Below are 17,555 nucleotides of genomic sequence, written 5' to 3'. Positions count from 1 at the left end.
TTTAACAACCGGTTCTCTACCCTAATGAACAGCTGGGTAGGCATTGCTCAGTGATCATGTGACTGGGTGGGCGTGGCCAACTCAATGTCACTCACGTTGATGGGCGCTTCGCCTTAGCTGTTGCAATGTAATAAGGGTTAACCGGAGAGGCAGGGCAATAAAGATTAGTCTAGAAACAACACCAGAATGTTTCCTTCCTGTCTTCCTTACAGGATTAGCCCTGTAAAGTGGAAAAACAAAATGAGAGTTCTCCCAGCTGCTTAGAAAGTTAACAACTGGTTCAGCCAAATAGGTGCGAATTGGCTGAATTCCACCACTGGTTAAAGGCTGAACAGAATAAGAAAAATCAGGACTGCAAATGGAATATTGCAAGGGAATCTCCTGATGTGTTTTAAGAGAATAACTAAATATAATGAAATTGTATGTATGTATGTATGTATGTATGTATGTATGTATGTATGTATGCATGTATATATATATAGTAGTGAGCTTCCTCCCATATTTAGTAGTGACCTTCCTCCCATATTTAGGCATACCAGGGGTTGTAACACAAATACATACCTATTTCCCTGGCTCAACTGATAAGGAGGAGAGCCTGTGGCTTAGTGGCTAAGACTCCTGCCTAAGATATAATACAGCCCAGGTTCAAATCCCAGTAAGGGTATGGCTAGCTGATGAGAGCTAATTAGCTCGAAATAGATCTATACTAGTCTCCCTTTATTTATTTACAGTACAAATACAACACAAATATAAAAAGGCAACATTAAAAATAAAAATATGGTTTTCTGCTTGCATGGTCTTCTGTGATGAGCCGAAGGACAGAAAGAGGGAGTAGTGACCTTCCTCCCATATTTAGGCTTCAAATTAGGTTCAAATCCCAGTAAGGGTATGGCTAGCTGATGAGAGCTAATTAGCTCGAAATAGATCTATACTAGTCCCCCTTTATTTATTAATCAGTACAAATACAACACACACACACACACACACACATACAATATATATATATATATATATATATAGATAGATAGATAGATAGATAGATAGATAGATAGATAGATAGATATAGATATAGATATAGATATAGATATAGATATAGATATAGATATAGATATAGATAGATATAGATATAGATATAGATATAGATATAGATATAGATATAGATATAGATATATAGATAGATAGATATATACATATGCGTGTGTGTGTGTGTGTGTGTGTGTTGTAATTGTACTGATAAATAAATAAAGGGAGACTAGGATAGATCTATTTCGAGCTAATTAGCTCTCATCAGCTAGCTATACCCTTACTGGGATTAGAACCCGGGCTGTATATATCTTAGGCAGGAGTCTTAACCACTAAGCCACGGGTTCTCTTCCTTATCAGTATTTAATATAAAAATATGGTTTTCTGCCTGCATGGTCTTTGTGATAAGCCGAAGGACAGAAAGAGGGAGTAGTGACCTTCCTCCCATATTTAGTCATACCAGGGGTTGTAACACAAATACATACCTATTTCCCTGGCTCAACTGATAAGGAAGAGAACCCGTGGCTTAGTGGTTAAGACTTCTGCCTAAGATATATACAGCCCGGGTTCTAATCCCAGTAAGGGTATGGCTAGCTGATGAGAGCTAATTAGCTCGAAATAGATCTATCCTAGTCTCCCTTTATTTATTTATCAGTACAATTACAACACAAATATAAAAAGGCAACAGTAAAAATATATATATATATATATATATATATATATATATATATATATATATATATATATATATATATATATATATATATATATATATATATATATATATATATATATATATATATATATATATATATATTCAGACATTAAAATATTAAATAAATATTAGTGGATATCCAGTTTAACAAAAATATACACCATTAGGATACTCCTGTATTACTTTAGTGCAAGGATTTACAGAACCATGGGACGAGTCCTCATCCAGGTCAAATTTAACAAAAGAGAATTTGATGATCAAATTTGCAGATGAGGCTAAAATAGGGGAAATGAAATGGTCCTTAGAAGACTATCCAGATTCAAAAGGATCTTGACTAGTTTAAACAATGAGTATAAAGCATCAATATATTTTCATAAGGACAAGCATAAAAACCTTCCTGTTGGAGGCAAAAGTATAGGATGGAGAAGGTTAGGCAGGCTGGACAAGTGGATGTGCTATGGCTATCTTGTTGGATCACTAATTCAACATGAGCCAAATGTTCAGAAGCGTAGCGTCAAAAAAAGAGATATATACTTTTCCTTTCTATTCTGAGTTGGTCAGATCACAGTTACAATATTATTATCTAGTTCCAAGCATCACATTTTCAAAAGATACTAAGAAATTGGGACAATTTCAGAGGACAGAAACCAAGATCACAAGGACTCTAGAAATAAGAAATGTACAAGGAATGTTTGTTTGATTTGTTTGTTGTATTGGATTTATATGTATATTGGAATGATTGGATTCACTATAAAAGAGAAGGCTTTGAGAAAGCATAATGAGTGCCTGGCTATTGAAAGAATATTATGTAAAGGATGGGGGGGGGGGTAGACTTGTTTGCTGTTTTACAGAAGTTGTTAGTTGCGAAGTCGTGTCCAACCCATTATGACCCCATGGACAACATCCCTCCACGCCTTCCTGTCCTCTACCATCCTCTGGAGTCTATTTAAGCTCATGCCTACTGCTTCAGTGACTCCATCCCGCCACCTCATTCTCTGTCGTCCCTTTCTTCTTTTGCCCTCAATCTTTCCCAGGATTAGGCTCTTCTCCAGTGAGTCCTTCCTTCTCATTAGGTGGCCAAAGTATTTGAGTTTCATCTTCAGGATCAAGATTAGACCAGAAAATGGGTTTAAATTACAAAGAAGCATATTTGACATCTGAAAAACTTATTAATGGTAAGAATTGCTGAGAAAGGTAACGTTTGATCTCTTTAAAAGGAGCAATTCTTACCATAGAGGTTTTTTTTCTTTTTTCCTTTTCCTTTTCCTTTTCTGTTTATTAATTTTGAAACCTGCTAATGCACCAAATTGTTTTTAATTTGATCATTAATATTTAAATTCTCTTTAAAGGATCTTCCATAACCAACACCAAGTCATCTGTAAAAGCCTTTAACTTATAAGCTTCTTTTTAAATATTTCACAATGCTCTTACCTTCTCTTATATCTCTATTCAGTATTCAAGAACGAAAATAAACAAGAGAGGGGACAGTTGGTATCCCTCTCCTGTTTCCTTTTGAATCTCACAGGGTTTTATCAGATTCCACTAACAATCACTTGTGTTTTCTGTGAAGTGTAAATCAGCCTTACGCACTTTGTAAAGTTTCTCCTGTAATTCATATCTCTGAAAATCTTTGCATAAGAAATCCCAGTTCAAATTGTCAAAGGCCTTCTCTGCATCTAAAATGATCAACACATTTCTAACACTGACCTTTAACTGTCTTTAGATAAAATCCCAAATTGAACCTCATGAATAAATTCATGTTAAACTGTTTTCACTCTGTCACCTAGGATCATGGTGAAAGACAGAGAGAAACTTTATTTCAATTGTTCATCAATAAAAATAAATTCAATAAAACAAACAAAGCAAAGTTAACCCCTAGTGACACAGATTGTTGGCAACCCTTTGTGGGCAAAGCTTACACATAATGTAGCAGAATTTAGCTACTTTCAGAGAAATAGATTCCATGCTGGTTGTCTAACAAATAATGCAAATAAAAATTATAGGAGTGCCATGAAAATGTGTAAAAATGGATGAGCCTCAACTGGTGGCAAATATCCTTGTAAAATGGACAACAGAACATTTATATCACAGAGACAGTATCAAATTTCATATGGGATTTTCTATATTTCCCTTCCACAACTGCTATAGGGATAATATTAAATCAGTCTAAAGGTTATGGCTTCTTTACATGAATTTGGGGATTGCAATCTTAGATACTGTAAATATGAAACTGGTATAAATGCTATAATCTGGTTTTTTTTTTCACCAATTTATCATACTGTGAGAAAAAACAGTGATTTCTGTTTTCTTTCTATAAGGTCTTCTGCCTCAATATTGATCTAGCTTGGTCTGGTCCTAAGACTTAAATGGTATTACTGGAAAACCATATTGGCTCAGTTCCTTTTGAACAGCTGTTTCCCAAGATTAAGTCCCAAGATTACGATTAAGGGACACCGTAGCTCAGTGGCTAACACGCTGAGTTGTCTATCAGAAAGGTGGGCAGTTTGGTGGTTTGAATCCCTAGCGCTGCGTAACGGAGTGAGCTTCCATTACTTGTCCCAGCTTCTGCCAACCTAGCAGTTCAAAAACATGTGAAAATGCAAGTAGAAAAATAGGAACCACTTTGGTGGGAAGGTAACAGTGTTCCGTGCTCCTTCAGCGTTTAGTCATGCCAGCCACATGTCGATGGAGACATCTTCGGACAGCGCTGGCTCTTCAGCTTTGAAACGGAGATGAGCACTGCCCCCCTATAGCCAGAAATGACTACCACACATGTGCGAGGGGAACCTTTACCTTCCCAAGACTTGAAGTTGTCTGCCAATTATAGATGGGTCAGTTCAATAGGACAGTAGTGTAGTTTTAACCAGTAGTAAAGATCTTTTTCCAGAGATTGGATTCAAGTTTACCGACTCCAGCGTCCCATCAAAATACTGCATTTGAAGCACAGCAGGTAACCTGGAAAATGCCTCTTAATAAATTTGTTTTAATTCTTTCTACATTAATCTTGCTGTTATATGGTCCTAATTGTACCCTGCATTGTAATTTTGCTTGGGATTTAGCTGCCAACAACTTAATTGCAGCAAGGATAAACTGTGCTCCCCTGAAAATATAGTAATTTTGAATGACTGATGTAGACCTCTGTGCATTACAGGATACAGAATCCAGGTGGGCATCAATACAAACAACTTGTAGTTATTATTCAATGATGTTGGCTATAGTTTCTTATTAAATCTTGCCCACCCCCTTTGGGTATTAATGGTATACAGTAGTACCTCTGGTCACAACCTATTTCCCTTTAAAATTAATTGTATTTTGTAAAGATTATAAAAGTTCATCCTCAAAATATTTATAATAAAAACCTGATCATCCATCTGGCATGTTTTCTTATTATATTTTTATAACTTCAGAAATTTCCCCTATTGTTATAGATCCTTTGTCTGGGTCAGTGAAATCCTTGGTAAATTTTGTTTTTTTAGATATTCATTTACTCTAGAGAGATGTCACTTCCTTTATACAAGTTAAACAATATTGATGAAATTATTCTTATATGACTGCACTGTCAATTAATACAGTATCTCCCTTTTGTAATTTCAATAGCCTTGATAATCTTCAAATCTCTTTTCTTTAAAATAACAAAAGGCAGTGGCATATAACAAGTATTTTAAATATTTGACCTTCACTAGATGTCTGTTAAGATTTTTTTCCCATAATTTGATTTGACCTTCAATAAACCATTAGAAGTACTTTCCAACCACATTTTATAAATCCCTTACATATTTTCTGAAGCATCATTATTGTGCAATTGTCTTATTTATACTGAAGGATAAAATAACAATATTGGACTGGAGGGTGCCTATATTTTCATGAAAAGTGCTCAACAGACTATTAATAGCAACAAATAATGATGTAGGACAACTTTCCCAGTGTATTTCCCAATGGGGAAAATGGGATAGTTATACAGCATATTTTGGAGGTAGTAGATTGGGGAAGGCTGGCACTGAGCAGTCATATTTAATAAAATCACCAACTAAAAGGAACCCAAACATTCAGTTCTTTCCCCCATCTCCCATAATTTATTTGTTTGCCCAAAGGGTGGATACAAGAGTTTGAACTCACTGGAAATCACAAAAACACAGAATTGTTGAATTATATTAGATGGAAATGGAATGTGCAGTTGGAGGCACAGTGGAGGGGAATCTTGAGAGAGTCCCAAATTAAGAGACTGCATAGTGCTCTCGTAGTGCAGTGGTTAGAATGCAGTATTGCCGGAAAACTCTGCCCACTGCCTGGAGTTCAATTCTGATGGAGCGCAAGGTTAATTCAGCCTTCCAGCCATTCAAGGTCAGAAAAATGAGAATCCAGATTGTTGGGGGTAATATGTTGACATTGTAAACCACACAAAGAGTGTTGTAAATGGGGGAGGGGGAAGAGCTTCAGAGTTCTTGCACTCTGAAATCTCTCAGGGTATACCTATTTGATCAGAAGGTTATAGCTTTAGTCTGGCAAGATTCTGTCCATTAGATGTAAGCAAATAAAAGATTAGACTTGATAAGTCCCTGTGTTGAATTGCTAAATCAGTGCAGGAATTCTTTCAGATAGTGATCCTTCTTCTGCTTAAACAATGAAGGGCAGCCTATCATCTCTAGGAAATTCGTTCTACCACTTGCTTTTACCATTAAATAAGTTCTTCCTAACATTCAACAGGATTTGTCTTCCTGTAACTTAAAACCACTGTTCCAGAGTTGGTATTCAGCAGATTCTGATCAGTTCTGGAGAACCAGTAGCAAAAATTTCGAGTAGTTTGTAGAACCGGTAAATACTGCCTCTGACTGGACCCACCCACACTTATTCTCTGCCTCCCGAGTCCCAGCTGATTGGAAGAAAATGAGAATTTTGCAGTAACCTTCCCCTGGAGTGGGGAGGGAATGGAGATTTTACAGTATCCTTCCCCTGCCATGCCCAACCAGCCATGCCCACAGAACCGGTAGTAAAAAAATTTGAATCCTACCACTGCACTGTTCCTTTGCTTCCAATCTGGGATGATACAAAAAAAAAATCCTGACTTCCTTCTCTGTGAAATCACTGCACTTAGTTGAGGAGAGCTATTATATTCCCCTCATTCTTCTCTTTTCAGGACTACATATTCTGAATTCATCTTTTTTCACAGAAGTTAATTTCCAGACAATCATCCACATTGCTTTACTTTTAGCCTATTCATCTGTTTGAATCTTTTGAAAATTACTGTCTCAACAGAGTCTTTGCAATGGGGGTCTAACCAATGCACAACAGACAGGAAATAAATGTTCCTGTGATTTGGAAACTCTCTTGCTGCAGTCTAAAATTGTATTTGCCTCATTTATAGTCATATCACACTGCAGATCTGTATTCAGTCTGTGATCAGTTACAATTCTAATAGTGTGTTTGCAAGAACAAAGATGAAACACTGCAAGCTATTGAACTTAATTATTCTATGAATGTTAATTAATTACTTTCTATATATTAACTTAATGCATGTCATTTAAGAAAAAAGCATATCCAGTGTCTCATTAGACAAAATGCCCAGGTATTTATATAAATGAAAGGGATGTATTCGGGATGGGAAGTGGAAGGTACAGTAGTTGAATTGTCCCAAAGGAGCTTTTTTCAAGAGGCAACTGGACTTCCTTGTTTTTCTTTTAAGACGTTTCGCTTTTCATCCAAGAAGCTTCTTCTGATGAAGAAGAGTTGAAGAAGCTTCTTAGATGAGAAGTGAAACATCTTCAAAGAAAAACAAGGAAGTCCAGTTGCTTCTTGAAAAATAACCTTTGGGACAACCATGACCTGGATGACTGAGAATCTCCATAGACATTTAGCTGAATTAAAGCTCTGCCATGAACCTTCTATGTCTGTCCATATTCTACTTTTGAGTTAGAAATTGTAATAGTAAGCAGTGCAATGTTAAGATATTTAAATTTAGTAGCACAGTTGTGGTTGATTGATTGAAAATTGCTGGCTCCTGCATGAGGCAATCTGTGCTGTGATTGGTTGCTGTGGGTATGGGAGGGTGTCCCTTTTTCCCTGCCTTTTCTCCTGTGTGTGCTCTGTAATTTACCTCATCATACCTGCTGTGTTGATTTACCTGATGATGTTCAGTTTTCTTGATTATCTAGCTTGCTGTATAGATAGATGCAAAATATATTTATTTATATAAATTCACAAGTTCATGTCAGGCTTTCTGACTTCATTTGGACGCCTGCTGCATAATTCCCTGACATGCAATATAAAGCATCTTTCACCAGCCTTGGCCGAAATGGGAATGTCAGTCCTCAGAAATCCTTAGTCAGTTCTGCTATGGCTGAATTTTCCAAAAGTTGATATCATACAAGAGCATCAAGTTAATTAACACAACCAATTCAGCCAATAGTGACAGTAAAGTATTATGCTGATTAGGTAAGAAACACCTTGATTTATTGATTGATTGAAAGATACTTTTGAAAAAGGTATTATTTATAGGTTTAACATGGAGAATATTACAGCTACTTTTCACTGTTATGACAATATCTTCATTCTTTCTTTATCATATTGTGAACAGAGAGTTTGGAAATCAACGTACCTAATAAAAGGTAGCTTAGAAAACAATTGCAATGAAGTTGCTGATAGCAAAGGCAAGATTTTACCTCTGAATTCTCCAGCACTAAACATGGGAAGAATTTCCCAACATCTAATATCTGTTTGGGCTTTAGTGCCAAGAAATTCCTTGGAATTATTTCTGATTCCCCAACTCAACGTCAGGAATGGATCCAATTTTCTCCATGCTGTGTCCTAGTTCTACTCTTGAAGGTCAGTTAGTGACTCGTTGTCACTTAATGATACTATTTATTGAAAATATTTTTTTTACCATCTTGTTTATCTCACAAAAATCCCCAGATGGCTAATATATAATGGAATCAGATATATGATCTGAATGTCACAGGATTGAAAGAAGAAGGAAATGAATGGAAATAAACAGCACGGATTCTTAAAATTAAATAGAGTTTTAAAACTCAACAGAAAACTACAATGTACTGTAGACTAGAAATGGAAAGACCAACTCAGAGTGGAGATCACCATAGCATGGGAGGAGAGACTTAAGGACAATTCCATCTAAGTAGTTTGTCTCCCTTCCTCTCTATCATCTGCTTATTCTTGTTCTTCCCATCCACCCAGGGAAAGCAAGACTTGCTGGCTGGCTTCTATGTGGGTGGGCCTGCCGATCCCTGATTTTGCCTTTTAGGAATTGTCCCTTCTTAATTAGCCCCCATACCTTTCCTTTGCTTCTCAGATATTTGTACCTTTATTCCCCCTTTCCATGTTCTCTACTTTGTGATACAGCATAGACTCTTCTTGTACTGTTTTACCAGTTGATAATCTGGAGTTGCCTGGTTATTTATTTATAGGGGGAAAATGTCCGGATGTAATTTCTAATGTTGGATTTTCCCCCTTACCAGAGGGAGCCCCTTTGTGGAGTACTGTGAAGCCTGTACTCCACTGACAACTCCATTGCGCTGTACAGTAAAAGCCATTTTAAGTCACAACAGGCTGTATCTTAACAGAACACACACCCCGAGGGTTTTAGTGATGTCTTACCCCCACAGTATTTGTTTCAGAGAGTAAGTCATCTGTGTATCAAGTTTGGTTGAAATTGCTCGAGGTGTTCCAGAGTTATACTGGAACATACACACAGCCGTTTATATGTACATACGTATATAAGATTTTGGAATTTCCCCCCAGTTATTTTATTACTGTTGCTGTGTTGCAGTGATAAAGAGTTAAAAGTTTTCTTTCATTCCTATGTTCCACTGTAGACCTATAAAAAACCTTTGTAGAATGAAAGGACTGGTGATTTAGTTTCATAGCTAAAGCAAAGCAGCATCAACTGAAACTTTGTGGTTTTATTTACTATATTGCAACTTGAGGATTCTGAAAAAGGGAAAAAAAGGGAGGGAGGAAGGTTTTCAAAACTGGACAACGGGTAGAAAAGTAAAAAAGAACATGCTTCATCCAGGCTTCCAACTGAGCAATGATGGCAAAGTGGTTAGAATGCACTAATGCAGGCTAATTCACTGCTCACGGCAGTTTGTTTGTTTCTGAATGGTTCACTCAGCCTTCCATTCTTCCCAGGCTGGTAAAATGAGGGCCCAGATTGTTGGACAATATGCGGACTCTGTAAACCAGTTAAAGAGGGCTGTAAAGCAGAATGAAGTGATATATATGTCTAAGTGCTGTTGCTATTTCTTGGAGGCCTTCTAGTCCAACCCCCTGCTCAAGCAGGAGCCCCTGTACCATTTAAGACAAATGGCTGGCCAATCTCTTCTTAAAAACATCTAGTGATGAAGCACCCACAACTTCTGAAGGCAAATTGCTCCAATGATTGATTGGGCTAACTGCCAGGAAATTTCTTCTTATTTCTAGGTTGGTTCTCTCCTTGATTGGTTTCCATACATTGCTTCTTGTCCTGTCTTCAGGTGTTTTGAAGAACATGTTGACCTCTTCTTTGCTGTGACAGCCCCTTAGATATTGGAACACTGCTATCGTGTCACCCTTACGCCTTCTTTTCTTTAGATTAGACATATCCAGTTCCTGCAACTGTTCTTCATGCAAGAAGTTTCTAGAAGGGGTAGGAAACCACACCAGCAAGGAAGGCTCATCAACTTAATGAGCCATCATTGGATCCACTGCAAAGTAATTTAAAAATGACAGAGGCCAACAAGCAGAGAACATAGTAGCTCCATAGTTTAAGATGAAATAGCAGCCCAGGGCAGTGACCAGGCCATGGAGGAAAGAGATGATGCTGGGCATTGTATCCATTTGAAACTGGGGCTCCTTTTAGAATGGAGTGAAGCACTAGAGACCATATGTTCTGAAAAGCTTAAGATGGCTTAGGTTAGAAAACAGCCACTTTGAACTGAAGCTGGCACTGGATGCCTTTGCACTGGGTTGGGAGAGGGAGGAAAGGACATCATCTCTTCATGCCTGAAGAAGCGATGGGTGGCCCATATTAGCAATGGAGCAAGCAGAAAGTCTGGATCTGCCCTTAATCTTTAGTGACCCAAATTTGTTATACATAAAGGGACCTGTAATACACACTAGGAGCATTACTGTGTTAGTAATAGAGTAATAACTTTTGGCCCATGTTGCTTTGAAAGGGCTGTTGCTATTTCTACAAAGTCTTGGTCAGCAGTCTTGCCAGTTTGACTGTAAAGAATAATTGTGTTTGGACCTGCGTGTGTTGTAATTCTTTCCACTGTGACATAACAGGATGCTTTTTATTATCAGTACCTGCTGAATAGTGGGTAGGTTTATCACGGATGGGGGGGAAAAAGATTAAATCTTCATTCCCAGCAAACTATGATCCTAATCTTAATTGAATACAGCTTCTTTAATTAATTGAAAGTAGAATATATTGAACTGCACAAGTTACTGTTTGATTCTGTATGATAAAACATTCACATTCTATGAATATCACAAATACCTTCTGCAGTTTATCTCCATACTAGCCTAATCTCTGTCTTCTGGGAAAAAAAAACCTGGCTGGGCTGTTGAATGTCCAGACAGGTGGCTCCTTATGATATGGAACATTTCATTTTATAATGTTAATTAGTTTGCTTTCATTTGACGCTAGTAAGTTTATAACAAGGATATATGAGGAAATATATTTTTTCTTAATAAGCCATAGTAAAAGAACCTGCTGAAGAATATATATAAAAACTGCTTTTCTTTCTGAGACTGGAACTTCATTCCTAAAATAGAATTTCATTTAAGGAAAGGTTTTTCTTCAACCTTAAACTTGAAAGAAAATTTAAAAAGAAAACCTCGTTCTTTATAGCCACATCGTCTGCGTGAATGGTTTCTTTTATATTATATGTGTCGAGCTGAGGGAATAGAAGTAGGGAAATTCAGGTTGTAATCCTCAGTCTTCCCTTAGGCACAAACGCTGGCTAGACGATTTTGGATCAGTCATTTTGCTTTGGCCTTGACTGCATGTACAAAACCATCTATCTACCTAATCACACCAGACCAATACTGGATTGCTTTCAACATTAACTCCAAAGAGAGAGAGAGAGGGAACTGGCATAGGATCAATTTATTTGATGGCTTACTACCTTCCATGGAGAGCCAGTTGATAGTGGTTAAAGCACATGATTAGTAACTGAGAGACTGTGAGTTCTAGTCCAGATGCATTACTGGGGGCCAGCTCCTCTCTTAGTCGATGGAAGAAAACAATGGCAAGTCATTTCTGCAAAACTTATCATAAACCATAATCCTATAAAAGAACCAACTTGGTGTAGTGATTAAGATGCTGGCCTAGAAACAATGAGACAATGAATTCTAATCCTTCTTTAAGGACTAGAAAGGTAAAAAAAAAAAGTGACAGTTTGGAGAAAAGCAAGTCATATTCCATGTTCTCACAACAACTCCAACCACCAAATAATCTACATACAACACGAAATGATACAAAAATATTTCAGGCTACTGTTAAAATAGCCATGTCTTTTTCCATTGGAAATCTCAGCGTAGGTGCGGCTGCTTTAATGGACAACATAGAAATGCTAGTTCAAAAGCGCTTCTTCCAAATGATTTTCAAAGTACACACAGTCCTAATGTCTGATGTCACAGGAGAATACTGGTAATGGTCTATAACACCACTTGCTTCTTCTTCATGAACCAGATAGGTAGGAGAGAGGGGGAAGGAAGAACATTAAAAAGAATAGGATAGCAAATGCAAGAACGCTGATGGCATATCTAACACACATAGCATACCTTTGTTCCTCTTCTGTCTCACTTGTAATTCCTAAAGTAAGAATGTCTTACACCAAATGAGTTTGAGCATCTTATTAAATGCCTGGAGAGGATTTAAATGAGGTATGGGTAAAGCCTGAATTCTTGACGTATTTGGGCTATAAGAGCTTGCATTTGATTTGTGATTGCTTTCCTCCCTAACTGGATTTCATAAGGATCAGGATATTAAGAAATGGGATGGAGCTGCCCAGAGATCAGCATTTTAGACCAACTTATAATATTCCTCCTAGGCATTTGATTGTATTCATTTTTAAATGGCATGAAATTCATTTGGGATCCCTAGAAAGAGAATCCTTTCTGCACAAGAGATAAAGACACTATTAGGTTTCTCAAGTGGAAAAAGTGTAATTGGAGAGGAAAACTGTTGTTTCATCAGAATAAACCAAGTAGTAATACTGAGAGAAAACAATGGTATATTCATGATAAAGACCCATGTCTACAAAATCATATATTTATTGTAACCTATTTGCTTTTTTCTTGAATGGGCTACTGTAGAATTCCCAATATATGAGGCAATGAATCTGAAAAATAAATTCAGCCTCTGATTTTTTTTAAATTAATAATTTACCGGTAATGCATTTTCATTTCAGGATATTAACCTATTCTCTTGCCCATTGCTTGCTGTCAGATTGGGCTATTAATTGGCTATTGATTGATTATCCATGATTTTGTTTTAAAGTTATGGATGATAAATAGTGGCTGAGATTTGATGGTGTTGAAGTCATCTATGAGTCATCCCTTTTCATCTTGGAAGAAAAGTATCCTGTTATTAACCCTTTAAATATTCCTTGTTTATAGCACAAAACAATTATACAAAATAACAGCAACCCTGAATTAGAACAAACGGTATGTGAGAGCGTGCTTCAGATCTGACTCTTCCACCCACAGAGTGTTTGAATTGTGAATAGAAAAAGACCATTTCCAAGAAGAAAGTTGGAAAATACGATTTTGTTTCCTGACACTGAAAGCAGAGTGGGAAATGTGAGAAAGTATATGAATTAAAGAATATGAGTTACTCATCTTACATTTATCTGACATTCAGTCATCAGAAAATCTTTAGTGTAAATGTAAGATGAAAACATCTTATATAATGAACGTACATCTATGCTCTCAGGATGAAGATGAACAAAGTTTAGCTATTTTTATGGCAGTGTATACAATTCTATTGCTTGCTTCTTTAATTGTAAACCTGCTTTATTTTAACTTGATTGCTAACACCAGGACAGTAATTTTTTGGCAAGCTGGGGTATTTAGAACCCAAAGTACAATAAGCAGACTCTCATAGATCATTGATGATCCTGCTGTGGAAGTTCAGAAATTGGGCATTTGAGTTGGTACTGAGACCTGTCAGATTTGTGAGGTCAGTATACGTCTTTGGAACAGATCACACAATTGTCAGTTTTCTTTGCAGAACACTGTCAGTGTGAAAACATATGTTTGAATGTCTCAAAATATTGCCCAATTGCCTCCATTCCTAATTGGATGATATTTCAATTTGTTTTTCTTTTTAAAGAAAAACCTTACAACTTCCATAACCTTAGTTAATTAAGGGTTAGGTAGTTGTCAAGTGACATCATAATCAGTCAGTTCTGATTGGTTAATAACTCCATAAAGGAAAATGATACAATGTCAAGTCTCTTTCCTAATTGGGGGGGAGGGCGTGTTTCCAAATAGTCTTCAATTCCAAGTTTCAGCAAGTTTTGTCTGTGTAAACATGATGGGCTAATTCAATCTTTTAAAACAGTTATTGCTATTTTTATCTCTGCGTAAGTTAAAAAATGATTTGCCTATAAGCATAATACTGTCTGAACAAATTATTCTTTGAAAAAAGGGCTGTCACAATACATTGATTTTCTGCCTTCTTGCACCTCCTTGCTGGCCTGATGCATGCATACTCCTCCCCTCCCTCCCTCCCTTCCTTCCTTCCTTTCTTTCTTTCTTCCTCCCTCTGCCTCTCCCTCCCTTTCTCCCCCTTTCTCTGTCTCTTTCTCTCCCTCCCTCTCGCCTTCTCTATCTATATATATATTCCCTTCCTCCCTCCCTCCCTCCCTCCCTCCCTCTTCCCTCCCTCCCTCCCTCTTCCCTCCCTCCCTCTCAACCCCTTCCCCCCTCTCTCTCCCTCTCTCCATCCCTCTCTTTGTCTCACTCTGTCTCTCTCTCCCCCTCCCTCTCGCCTTCGCTCTCTCTATATATACTCCCTTCCTTCCTTCCTCCCTCTCTCTGTCTGACTATCTGACTCACTCTGTCTCTCTCTCCCCCCTCCCTCCCGCCTTCTCTCTCTCTCTGCTCCCTCCCTTCCTCACTCACTCGCTCATTCACTCACTCTGTCTTCCTCTCTTTTTCTCTCCTCCTATTTCTTTGTGCTTGGAGAATTTCCTACTGCTTGCATTACAGCAATTTTGGTCCTGTTTATCTAGAGTCAAATAAGATTCTTACATATCTAAGAAGTTTCCAGTATATCAAAGTATTTATTATCTTGTCTGTGGGGGGAAAAACACTCTATTTTTTCTTGGTCACTTGGAAGATAAATTTTTCATCTGTTTTCTTGTTAAAGAAACAATCATTGGGAATATGTAATTCTCACCTTTCTAGTATTTATATAAGAGATAAAAAATAGACAGCATACATCTCCAATTTAAACAAATACTACTTAAGAAGAAAGGCTTAATGGCAAAATACCTATGACAATTTTCAGAGAATATACTCTGAAGAAAAGGACTCCAAATGCATTAAGCAGGTATCATACAGTCCTTGATCTACAATCACAATTGAGCCCAACATTTCTGTTGCTAAGCAAGAAAGCTGTTAATTAAGTTTTGGCCCATTTTACGACCTTTCTTGCCACAGTTGTTTTAGTGAATCACTGAAGTTGCTAAGTTAGGACCAGGGTTGTTAAATGAATCTGGTTTTCCCATTGACTTTCTCTGTCAGAAAGTTGCAAAAGATGATCACATGATCCCGAGGCATTGCAACCTTTAGAAATACATTTCAATTGTCAAGCATCCTAATTTTGATTGCGTGACCACAAGGATGCTGCAATGGTCATAAATGTGAAAAACGGTCATGAGTCCCTTTTTTCAGGGGACTTTGTAACTTTGAATGGTCACTAAACTAACAATTGTAAGTTGAGGACAACCAAAGAATTATAGGATTCCTATGACAGCAGAAAAATGGTCTCTCAGTAGCAAACCTGATTTGATCAATCTTTCCACTAAATCTTAAATACAGCAAGGTTTCCAATGAAACACTGTCACAAGGGGAGGGAACCCTGATGCATCAAATCAGCTCCCTGTCTGAGTGCACCCCTATTCTAGGACAGGGGTGTCAAACCCAATTTCATTGAGGGTTGTGTTTAAACTCGAGGGGCTGAGGTGGGTGTGGCCAGAGTGGGCGTGGCCAGACCAACATCACTCATATCGGGGGCACCTGTGGTGGCCAAGTTTTAAGACAGGACTTCCCTCAGACCCTGCCTCACTCTCATTATAATCTCCTTCCTTCCTTCCTTCCTTCCTTCCTTCCTTCCTTCCTTCCTTCCTTCCTTCCTTCTTTCCTTCCTTCCTTCTTCTTTTTTCTTCCCCCTTCAGACTCCTTTCTTCTTCCTTCTCCTCTTTCCTTATTTTTCCTTCCTTGCTCTCTTCCCATGTTCCCTTCTTTTTCTTTGTCTTTCCTCTTTCCCTTTCTCCTTTCCTGTCCCTTCCTACATGCTCAAATGCAAAAGGGGAAACATTTCTCCTTTTGTTTTATTTTTAGTTTGTTTTGATAGCCCTCTACCAGTGGAAATGGAGCCTCCCCCCTTAGTTCAGAGGAGGAGGAGGTTGTCATGGCCAAAAACAGTCCTGGGGAGGGGGGCACATGCAGTTCCCCGAGCTCCATTTTTGCTGGCAGAGGGCTGAAGGAGGCTGTCGTGGCCAAAAATGGAACCCGGGAGGGCCACATGTGGCCCTCCTGAGCTCCGTTTTCACTGGCAGAGTCACCGCACACTGGTTCTTTGCTGTTTCTAGGGTGGCCCCGCAGGCCAGATCTAAGCACCCCACAGGCCAGATATGGCCTGGGGGGCTTGAGTTTGACACCCCTGCTCTAGAGCAAGCATTCCAGGTAGTCCTCTTTGACTTGTGCTTCCTTCTACTGCTATGAAGAGACATAGCATCATAGCTCAGCCTGTATGGTGTGTTTAACTGGGTATATTGGGGTGGGGGGGATAGAGAGTGGGGAAAGTAAGGAGCATGTTGATGCAGATTGTCTACCCAAACCAACATCCATTCAACTAATCCAGTGCAGGTTAGTTGATCTGAAAGAGATCCAGTCTTGTTTGAAACTAAGATAATACCCCTCAATTGGCTACTTTGTCTTGTGCAAACTACTATATTTATGCGAGTTAGGGCTTTACCACCCAGCAATTTTCAACTGCTTCACTTTCTTGCATAGGTTGGATAAAAATGAAGCTGGTTTAATCAATCTATTTCAACCTCCTACTCCGTTTTGACCACAGCTTGGTGTTTAGTATAGGCAGTGGCCAACAGAACCCCTAATCAGTGGATTTCCTGTTCCTTTTTCCTTCCCATCCAGGCCAAGAAAATAAGCACCCATTTTTTTTGGCTTTCTGTGAACATTTATTTTGAAACCTGGAGAAGAAGAAAAAAATAATAAAGCCAGCTTTATTGTTACAGTTCTTTCTGTCAAGTGAGCTAATGGGAAAATCTGACAAAAGTCTAGTCAATTTCACCCAGTTAAAACCAAAGCAAAGGGTCCTTGTTTCAGCATTACACTACTGAATGTATAACAACAGCAACAATTATTTCAGTACAGACTGGCCAATCAGAATAGAGGCATTTGTGGATGTGTTGTAAAGTCCTCAGCAAGTGGACCTAATACAAAAAAGTAAAATACCAAGTTATAATAAATTTTAATTCCGATCATCATTATATTATATTAGTTGGATTTAATGGTAATTGTTTTTCTTTTATACTTGTTTGTGGATGACTTTTTAAAATGTCATCCA

This window comes from Natrix helvetica (genome assembly GCF_964273705.1).
Source record: "Natrix helvetica genome assembly, chromosome: 7".
Lineage (NCBI taxonomy): Eukaryota > Metazoa > Chordata > Lepidosauria > Squamata > Natricidae > Natrix > Natrix helvetica.
This window is presented reverse-complemented; position numbering follows the sequence as displayed.